The sequence below is a fragment of the Helianthus annuus genome, chromosome 5 (genome assembly GCF_002127325.2).
Source record: "Helianthus annuus cultivar XRQ/B chromosome 5, HanXRQr2.0-SUNRISE, whole genome shotgun sequence".
NCBI lineage: Eukaryota > Viridiplantae > Streptophyta > Magnoliopsida > Asterales > Asteraceae > Helianthus > Helianthus annuus.
In genome coordinates this window covers 58,727,857-58,739,556 of record NC_035437.2, presented here as the reverse complement: position 1 = coordinate 58,739,556, position 11,700 = coordinate 58,727,857, and positions in this window count along the sequence as shown.

Sequence of the window (11,700 nt, the reverse complement as noted above, 5' to 3'; positions counted from 1 at the left end):
TTGAAAGTCACATCCTTCTTCTTGATGAGCAGAGCTGGGGTTACCCAAAATGGGAAACTTGGTCTGTTATCTTCCTTCTCTACCAACTACTGAAGCTACACTGTCGATCCTTGCATGTCTGAAGGTGTAAATTGCCAAGGTGTATTGGCTGCAAGCGCGGCGCCTGGAAATCAAATCGATGCAAAATTTGACTTGTCATTGAGTAGATAATTCTGGCAAGTTTTCGGGGATGGCTTCAGGATATTCTTTTATCACATGGATATCTTCGAGTTTTGGTTCTTCGACTCCCTTGTCCACGACATGAGCCCAGAGGGCAACATACCCATTGTGCGAAAGCTTTCGTATCTTCAGTGCCTGATAATCCGTAGGAGCGTATCCTGCTCCATGAATCACGGTCGTCTCTCCGTTCGTCATCTGGATGCGGATAACATTCTTCGCTTGGTTGTTCGACCACCAGTCCATCCCAAGCATAACATCGAAGTTTCCCTTAAGCTAGTTCTAATGGTACTGGAATATCTACTTACTCGCTGCTTAAACCAACTATACTCTCGAACTCTAGAGGTGCGAATCGTAGAATTTGCAACAGTATTTGGCAATACAGATGCATAACATTGAGTAGTATGGGACGTACCGATATCCATGCTTGGATTCCTGGCGTGCTTCTCCGGCTCCGGTGTTAGACATCTTTCCCATGATTTTGCTTAATCTCCCTTGGGCAATCTTTCCTAAAGTGCCTCACATCCCCGCAGGTATAACATCCTTTATCTTTCCCCTTTCCTTTCTTTCCACGCTTCGTCTCACTCCAACACGTTTCCCTGTTGTGTCCCACTTTGCCACAGCTGTCACACTTCCCATTTTTACATCGTCCGGTATGATGACGTCGGCACCTGTCGCATTTAGGTAATTTACCCATGTACTCTTTTCTCTTTTTGACCTTGTTGTTGTTATTCGTCTGAGTACTCTGCTTGAAGTTTGCGAACTTCCTCTTGTTATCTCCAGATGACTCTACATGAGTTTCCTTCTTCTCCTCAGAGGTTGAAAATTTGTTCATCCTGTTTGCCTCTTCAGTCAAGGCCACACTTAGATTAATGGCCTCAGCGATCGTTGCAGGCTTTGATGTCGTCACCATGCTCATGATTTGGGGTGCCAATCCCCAAATGAAACGCTCAATCTTCTTAAACTCTGGGTCTACCATGTAAGGAACGATACACGACAGAACTTGGAACTTCTCCACATACTCAGCTATTTTTGGACCTTCCATCTTCAAGTTCCAGAACTCAGTTTCCACCTTCTGGCTTTCTGTTCTCGAACAGTACTTTTTATGCATTAGCTCTTTCAGCTCGTCCCATGATAAAGCATACGCAGTAGTCTCGCCCATCGTCTGAACCTGGAGTTTCCACCATGACAGAGCCCCATCTTGGAACAGTCCGGAAATGTACGTGACTTGGTGCTCTGGGGCACATTTGCTCGCACGCAAAACAGTGTCCGTTTTCTCAACCCAGCGCACGAAAGCTACGGCACCCCCTGTGCCGTTGAAAAGTAGGGGCTGGCAGCCTAAGAACTGCTTGTAGGTACAGCCGTTGGCTGGGTTATTTCCTGAGGTACCTCCGCTGCGCTCAGAGCGAAGGGCCTCGTACTGCACGATGACCTGTAGGAGGCGTTCTTGAAATTCCGCCTCTGTAGTCGGCAGAGGGTTGTTGGTATCGGTGTTTCCTTGAATTGACATCTTCTAAGAGGAAGATTGGATAGGTCAGGTTTCTTTAAGAACATAAGCACAAAAGCATCTACTTAACGACTGAAACCCAGGGGGTGTATTACATATATGTATATACGTAGTTGTTATAACAATCAATCACATATCGTCATAATTATAGCACATCTTGTAGATAGGAACGTAGCAAGTAAGCATGTAGTATTATAGTTATAGCACAAATATGCAGATCAACAGCGTGCTTAGTGGGAATATAGCGACCGAGTTTTTCATTAGTTATTAGTCATAAGTATTGTCGCATGTTTAAAGATGATTGGGCTTTCGTCATCCTCCGACCACAATCACTGTGTTTTACAAAACGTATCATATCAGAAGGAACGCAGGGTCACCCTACCCTTGTCCAACAAGTATATTAGTGCATCAAAATTACGTAGTCAGAAGTGGTCTTTAAAGTCTCCACAGACCCGGCTTATCATTAGTGTTTTTACCAAAGTGTAATGCAATCCGCATGAATCCAGAAACCAACTATACTGGTGACTGAGGAAGAGGAGGAAAAGAAAGTAAACCGTCAACACGCGTGGACTTCCTCCTCGGGCTTGTGTACACGTCGAAGTAATTGTCTGTTCTGCTGCTCGATAGTAAAGAAATGAGTATCAGAATCCTGGGAACGGTGTGATAGCAACGATCGAGAGCACAAAAAGGAACCTTGATATATGTGGAGGTTCAATGTATACTTGCAATAGACAGGGTGGAGGGCGTGGTGTCTTACATAAACTTTTCAGGCAATATGCTGTCTTGTGATGTAAATACTTAAATCATGTTTTCAATTATGCAATGTTTTTGCATTTGAAGTTACCAAATGTGGTGTCAGCTCAAGCTCCAACACTCTGCGAATCATATCCTCAAACTGTAGCTCATGTGACAGGTGTACTCATCCTGTGTGTAGCCTCCATAATGTGAGGGATGACAAGGGTCTAAAATTAACATAGTGTAGCATAGGGATCCATCGAAATGACTTGTCCAGCGTTGTAGAGGTGAATGTAGCAAACGGCGCGTCTTGTAAAGTTTAGGAAAAATGTTGTCGTAGCAGAAGAATCGTTATGCGAGTGCTGACCTGGAGCGCCTTCCCGGGGTGCGGGTACGTCTTGAAAGAGAGCGGTAGGCATGTCGGTGCAATGGACGTCGGTCTTCATAGGTGCAACATCAGCGGCTGCAGGTGTGGTAGAAATGTCTCAACAAAAGAAGATTAATAGGTACAGGTGCTGGGTCTGGTAAGAGGAGTGCAAGGTATGGTAGTCTAAAGGAAATAATATCACGTTTAAACAGGTTCAGCAGGTGCAACATCAAGTTGTCCCACAAAGGTGCAGAAGCTAGCTCAGGGGCAGTCTCCGGGTCATGTAACGGTGTGGTGCCTCGAGCAAGTGATAGTGCAGCAGTCATAACGACGTCGTCATCCGTGTCAGTAGTAGAAAGTTGCAGTCTGACCATCCATAAGGTTGTAAATGTCACAGACTCAGAGGAGTCTGAAATCGAGTGTATACTAGAATCAGAGGATAGTTTGATAATAGGGATCCCAAAACGTAGAGTTAGTAACAACGTCCTCATCTAACTTTCCATCATCCTGGGTATCAACGGAAGGATCATCAATAAGCAGATTAACGTCGTCATCAAACAATTTGTCAAAGAGGTAGATTCTTGGGGAAAATAATCATGAGCGGCACGGCGTCGAGAATTGGGGTCACGATGTGCGCATCATCGAAGTGTCCAAATGATGAGGTGGTCGTGGACCGAAACAAGGATGACAGGAAGTTTCTTGTCAAGGAAGTCGTCAGCAAGGGTAATTCATCACCAGAGTCTGGCAGCGCGGATGGTTGGCAGTCGTCCTCGTTCTTGGTCAACATGTCAGGGTCACTCTCAGTGTCTGACGTAAATATCTCCGGCGCAGGTACAGTCTCATCGTCTGTGGCGGTGGCGGTAGGGTCGTCAATGCTTGACAACTCGCTTTTTGATCAAGGCGACATGTGTATCGGTACATGGTAGTCATAGTATGTATTTCCATAGTAATCACTATCAGTTAGCGTATGCAAACAGGTTCCACATATGCACATTTATAAAAAAAATCAGCAACTAAGCATGCATGCGATAACAATGTAAGCAAGTAATCATCCTAGTCTTCCCTAGACTACCTCACCCAGTCTCTTAGACCGAACTCCCTAGTCTCCCAGACTAACTCCCTGGTCTCTAAGACCAACTCCCTGGTCTCTAAGACCCACTCCCTGGTCTCTAAGACCAACTCCCTGGTCTCTAAGACCAACTCCCTGGTCTCTAAGACCCACTCCCTGGTCTCTAAGACCGACTTCCTGGTCTCTAAGACCAACTTCCCCAGTCTCTAGGACTAAATTTTTCCCCAGCCTCTAAGACTGGACCTCCCCAATCTCTAAGATTGAACCCCTCAGTCTCTAAGACTAAATTTTTCCCCAGCCTCTAAGACTGAACCTCCTCAATCTCTAAGATTGAATCCCTCAGTCTCTAAGACTGAACCTCCCCAGCCTCTAAGGCTGAACCTCCCTCAATCTCTAAGATTGAATCCCTCAGTCTCTAAGACTGAATTATAAACATATATTTTGGAATGTGTATTTGTGCCTTTTGTTTGTAAAAATGTTTGTTCCCTGGATCTGGGCGTTTTGTGTATGCAATGAAAACATGTTTGTAAAAGTGTTTTCGTGAGAGCCCTATTGATCGTAGTCTAGACTCGAGAATGAATCCTAGTTCGCTACGATCGAAGCTCTGATACCAAGCTGTCACACCCTGACTTTTGCGGAAGCGTGATTATGGGGTGACTTACTTGTTATCATTGCATTCAACCATATCAAACAATCTATATGATAATACCAAAGATTTGTCATCCATAAAATGAGTTTAAAACATAACAACATTGTCTAAAACGTAGACTTCAAAATTTAAGTTTTACAAACCAGATGAATTGTGTAAAAGTTTGCTAAGGACTCGTCAAAGATAATAGTTGTAATCCAAGTTTGGAAGACGTGTCTCGTCCAGGATTAAGACACACTGGCCAAACCCAAAAACCATGGATGACATCTTTATACTTAACATGACTTGAAATTCCAACGCCCGCCAGATCCATACTTAATTTCCTGAAATACATGTAGTTTGAAAAGTCAACGAAAAGTTGAGCGAGTTCATGTGTATGTGAGTCTGTATAAATCGTTAATGTGTGTCTGTATAGATTGTGAAATATGTCTGTAAAAATGTATGTCCTTGGTATGTAGCAGTAAGGAAAAACAGATCAATTAATGTGTAGCTAATACATTAATAAGTGATATGGCCTAGGAAGCACTCAAACCTGTAACGCGTACTTCATACCGGTCCTTCCGGCGGAACGACATAGTCACCACATGCAGCCACACGCTGGCCCATGTGTGGGGCTCGCAACACCCAATAGATCTATCACTCATGCCTCTCGGTCCTTATACAAGGATTAATGGTCTTACGATAATAGCCTATCCATTCACGTGATCTAACAGTAAGTTCCTTAGCTAATCATACCATGTATAAAAATGTCTGTAAATGTCTGTAAATGTCTGTAAAAGTCTGTAAATGTCTGTAATAATTGTAACATGTATTTCACCCCCGAAGTATAAAACTGAAAACGGTTAAGAGAAAAGGGGGACATGAACTCACAGTATTGCGTCTTCGGTACTCGTAACCCAAATCTCCTCAGCAAACACGACTACCTACAATGGTCTAACGTCTATTAGACGGACGGGCCGTGCCTTGGCTTAGAGTTTAGTGTTTTGAGTTACGTTACTTTGGTATTATGTTGTTAAAATAATATAATTATTTTAACTTTATAGAAAAATAGTTAGACAACTATTTCGTATTTATTTTCTCGAATATTTTACTAAGTGTTCGGATTCTCGGAAAATTTCGGCAGAGTCTCCTCTGTAAATAGAGGTGTCCATGCTTAAATAGCATATCATTTTCTTTTATATATATCCAATAGTACATTTTCAATCATCAAACCGACATATTGACAAACAAAACGTTACTTACTTTATTTCAGCTTTATTACTCAAAACTAGACTGTTTTCGAGGATTTTTATAAAATAGTTAACCTTTTCTAAAAATTACCAAATTTTCACAGAATGTCACACATGTTCCAAAGTTTATTGTGTAAAAATATCAAAGTCCAATTCGTTACCCATATTTTATAGAAAATCATTTTCTCGACTGCAATCAGATTTGTTACCTTCTGATCGCAGTTTACGGAAATATTCACTAAAAATCAACCGTAAGTCCGTTTGACGAAATTCCAGTTGGAGGGTCGTCCTGACAATGGTGTCTATCTACTGTAAAAATTTCATGAGTTGATTTTACTCAGGTTTTAAGTTGTGACTCCGAAAATAACCCACTTTTTCTGCAACAAAAATGCAGCTTGAGCTGCTGTCCAAAAATAATCTTTTAAAAATAGTAAACGGTCTCGAAAAATTATGATTCCAGTGCCATTTGTTTAGTTATTCCAAAACATTCATTTTAGGCTTTTGAAAATCCACTTTTCGACTTAAAATGATCCCGTTACAGCCTGTTGAAGTTGGCTGGAAATCCAACTCAGCAAGCTGTTTGAGTTCTTGTGTGAGCAAAACAATCAACAATCGAACAAGAATCGAAGTGAGGCAAGAGTATGAATGAACTTACTACTAGCACAAGGCTAGGGTTGTAATCTTAGGATGAGATGACAAGAAATGATGGTGAGAAAGGCCTTGAACAAAGCTTCTTGAGAGCACTTCAACTTCTTACTTCTATGGAGGATCTTGGAGCTTTGAATGGAGATTTCTAGTGAAAGAGATGAAGTTGTGAAGGTATGTGAAGATGAAAATCAGTTGTGATGAGAGGGGGGGGGGTATGGGTCGAAATATAGAGAGAGGAGAGAGGGGATTGGGTGCAAGCTTGAAGTAATGATGATTATCACCTTGGAAATGCATCCTTCAAATTCTAGGGTAATCATACCCAACTTTTGGCCAATAGAAACAAGATCCACTTTACACAAAATCTAAACAAAATATCTTTAATAATTTGGGCAGATTTTCGGATATGGGGGGGGGGTAAAGTGTAAATATTTTGTTAATTAGTAGGTATTTACTACAAACTTAAGGGTATTTACAAGTATAGTGGGTGTATGACATGTTTGCATGATGCATGGGGGTTTTTGTGACCATGATTAATTTAAAATAATAAATTAATATTTCTAACAATATTTTCATGTCCCGGGTAATGTCTGGTTGTTCGGTTTCGCATCGTTCCGTTAAAGCGTTTAATTGACCCGTAAAGCGTCTTTTGTGCATCTTTTTGTAACGAATTTAATTCCAACACTTAGGAAAGTGTCCAGGACCGTTTAGTCAATACTCTGTATAATATGAGTGTGTTAAAAGCTGAATTGTTACTAAAATGCGGAATTCTGTAATTAAATTGCGTTTTAGGCACTTTCCGGCACTCAAACTATCACCTAGTAACATAGTCTTATGGTCCTCACTTCCCTACACTCCATACTGGTGTAGTGTTTTATCCCTGGCCCATACTGGCCTAAAAATAGTGTCTGTCTATGTGCTGGCATTGTCAGCATGTGTCTGAGTTATTCGCTCACTGTACTAACTGTGCTTTGTGCATCAGGTTGTCACTAAGAGTCTGTATGAAATAATTGAAGTGACTGTATGTAAGAATGCACATGTATGTTTGTAATCTAAATCAGTAAGCAGTTTAAAGTGTCAGTTGTAATCAAGCACAGTCATTAAGCTCATAATTAAAATTAATTAATTGTACGGATGCATGCAAAATTGACGGTTGTCACATATAGATCCTTTTAAACTGTCTGGTGGAACTATTAGGGTAGGGCTCTCTTTCAACTTCAATTTTAATAGATGTTCCAGGATTAGCTCTCACCACCTCATTACAGTAGTCCCTGAGTAATGCATACTGAGCCTTGAAGTCTCCTTCAATCCTTCTAGTAGCTATCTGTTTAGCCCTAAACACCTTCATCCTAGACAAACTTACCTGATACTTGTGCTGGACCTGTTCTTGTAGTGCATTAAGTGGAACAGTTGGATTCAGAGAGATTTCATTCTGGATTTCTTTGGCTAGGTAAGAAACTATGCAAAAATTAACATTCCTAGTTTGAAGGCAACTATGAACATTATTAAATGTTTTCACCACCCAACTACATTCTTTATTGTGGTTGGAAACATGCATAATAAAAGGACAAGTGGGGACAAGTTTCTTTTTCCTGGGAATCTTTTTCTTCTCCTGGGACCCACCTTGTTTTTTCTTCCCGCGAGCCTTTGAACCACTGCCCTTTGACTCCCCAGCCTTTGAGCCTCTGCCCTTTGACTCCCCAGCCTTTGAACCACTACCTTTTCACTCCCCAGCCTTTGAACCACTACCTTTTGACCCTTCAGCCTTTGAACTACTGCCTATTGACCCCTTAGTTTTTGAACCACTTCCCTTGGACACACTAAAACTTGACTCTGCTATACTGCTTGGATTTAAACCACCACATACTACACGAAACCTGGCTTTATCATTCCTAACAATTTCAAGCTGCCTTTTACTATCGACTGCAAGCTTCATCATTTAACACTACTTCATCACAAGGTTAGTTCATGTTCAAGACTTTGTTCATGGTTCTTTAGAGTTCTTAAGATTACATCATTCTTTTAGCTATTAACCATCAAAAAACATGAAGAGAATGAAGATCTAAGACACTTACCACTAGCACAAGGCTAGGGGAGTTCAAGAGTGTAAAAGTGATGGATAAAAGAAAATGAGAGCGGTCCTTGAGCTTCCGAACACACCAAGCTTGTTTGTATGATCACTAACACCTTTGGATGCCTTTAGATTACTTGGAAGAGCTTAAATGATGGTGGTGGTGTGTGGTGTGGGGGTCGGTTGAGACCAAAGAGAAGAGAGGGAGAGAGAGTTGGTTGAATGGTGAAGATGAAGATGAATGTGTGTGACCCTTGTGCCTTCTTATAATCCCATCTTCATCTTTAACCATTGTGTCTTATGCTACATTAGTACTAAACATAATCTAATAAAATAATCAAAGAAATCATGTTGGTGAGTCCCCATGTAACCGTCCCCAAGGGGGGGGGAGGGGTATAGGGTTGGGTTTCAATGGATGGTTACTAATTTAGTTAGATTTCAAATGATGTAGTTAGTGTCTTATGTATGTTATTAAATATATAGTGTGTTAGGGTGTTTGGGGACCCTAATTAGCTCAGAAAAATAAAAACAATGTGTTTGACAATATGTTTGTGTTCCGAGTAAAGTCCGGTTGTTCGGTTAGGTGTTGTCCGTTAAAGTGCTTAATTAATCCATAAGATGTCTTTTATAATACTTTTAGTGATACTTTTAATTCCCAACACTTTGGAAAGTATCTAGGACTAGTTTGTCAAGTTTTTGCACATTACTAGCATCATTAAATGCTGAATTTTGTTATTTAGTGCAGAATTATGCATTTGGAGTGTGTTTTAGGCACTTCCCGGCACTATAACTATCACCTAGTGACGCAGTTTTATGGTCCTCACTTCCCTACACTCCCTACTAGTGTAGTACTCTATCTTTGGCTCATACTGGCCTCAAAAACATTGTCTGTCTAGGTGCTGGCATTGTCAGCATGTTTTCTGGGTTATCCGTTTAGGGTGCTAACTGTGCTTTGTGCATCAAGTTTGTCACTAATGTTTGTATGAAATAAATGAAGTGACGGTATGAAATGTGATGCATATGTATGTATGTAACAGAAAACAGAAAGCAGTTTAATCACAGTTGTAATCAAGCACAATCATTAAGCACAAATTAAATATTAATTAATTGTACGGATATCTGTAATTGTGAGGGTTGTCACATTCTCCCCCCGTTAAGAAAATTTCGTCCCGAAATTTTAGGTTCTGCTTCTAGTTGCAGGGGTCTTGGGAAATAAATGGGGGTATTTCTCCTTCATACGATCCTCACGTTCCCACGTGAATTCTGGGCCGTGTCGTGCATTCCATCGAACTTTATCGAGCTTGACACTGCTCCTGCGTGTCTTGTTAATCTTCCAATCAGTAACCTCAACTGGTTCTTCAACAAAGTGGAGCATGTCATCGATATGAACTTCTTCGGCAGGAATGACAACTGTATCTTGAGTTGGACTCTTTTTCAGGTTTGATACATGGAATGTATCATGAACGCCATTAAGTTCAGCAGGTAAGTCCAATTTGTATGCTACAAGCCCAATCCTTTGCAAGATTCTGAATGGGCCAATGTAACGTGGATTCAACTTTCCACGCTTCCCAAAGCGTGCCACACCCTTCCAGGGTGAAACCCTCAATAAAACCATATCTCCCACCTCGAATTCCAGAGGTTTCCTTCTTCGGTCCGCATAACACTTTTGTCGATCGCGAGCTACCTTGATGCGCTCTCGGATCTGTGCAATATTGTCTGTCGTTTCCTGGACCAATTCCGGACCAACTAGTTGTCTATCACCCACGCAAGCCCAACAACTCGGTGACCGACATTTTCGCCCATAGAGAGCTTCGAACGGCGCGGCTTGAATACTTGCATGATAACTGTTATTGTATATAAAATTCGACTAATGGTAGGTGAGTGTCCCAACTTCCACCTAAATCCACAACGCAAGCTCGCAGCATGTCTTCTAACATCTGAATTATTCGTTCACTCTGTCCATTAGTTTGCGGGTGAAAAGCTGTACTTAGATTCAGCTGAGAACCAAATGCTTCTTGAAAGGATTGCCAAATCCTTGACACAAATCTCCCATCTCTATCAGAGATGATTGAGAGAGGCACTCCATGTCGTGCAACGATCTCTCTCATGTATATCTCAGCTAGTTTACTCGTGTTGTCTTTTTCCACGATGGGCAAGAAGTGCGCAGATTTCGTTAACCGGTCTACTATTACCCAAATAGTATCGTGACCTTTGGGCGTCCTTGGCAGTTTCGTTATGAAATCCATTGAAATCTGTTCCCATTTCCATTTGGGTATTTCGGGTTGCTGTAGAAGACTTGAAGGCTTTTGGTATTCGGCCTTTACCTTGGCGCACGTTAAACATTTGCTAACATATATTGCAACATCGCCTTTCATCCTAGGCCACCAGTAGAAATCCTTAAGGTCTTGGTACATTTTATCTGCTCCTGGGTGAATTGAGTACCATGACTTGTGAGCTTCATCGAAAATGACCTTTCTCAATCCACCAAACAGAGGAACCCAAATTCGTTTCATGAAGCATAAAGTTCCTTCCTCGTTTGGTACCAACTGCTTCTCCATCCCACAGAGATATTCATCCTCAATATTCCTTTCTTTGAGAGCTTCTCCCTGCGCGACACGAATGCGCAATGAGAGGTCTGTCTGGACAATCATTTCCAAAGCCCTAACCCTTATGGGCTTGATCCTTTCCTTTCGACTTAGGGCATCGGAGACCACATTCGCCTTCCCTGGATGATACTTGATTTCACAGTCGTAGTCGTTCAACAGTTCTACCCAGCGTCTTTGTCTCATGTTAAGCTTCTTCTGGTCAAATATGTGCTGCAGGCTCTTATGATCGACGAAGATTGTACATCGCGTACTATACAAATAATGTCGCCAGATCTTCAACGCAAATACCACCGCGCCTAACTCCAAGTCGTGCGTGGTATAATTTTTCTCGTGAACCTTCAACTGGCGAGAAGCATATGCTATAACTTTCTGTCGCTGCATCAACACGCAACCCAATCCTTGACGCGAGGCGTCACAATATACCACGAAATCATCCATTCCTTCGGGTAGTGACAAGATTGGTGCATTACAAAGCTTGTTCTTCAACAACTGACACACTTCTTGTTTGACTCCCCAATCAAACTTCTTGTCTTTCTGGGTAAGGGAAGTCAAAGATTGAGCGATTTTTGAGAAATCCTCATTGAACCTTCGATAGTAACCAGCCAA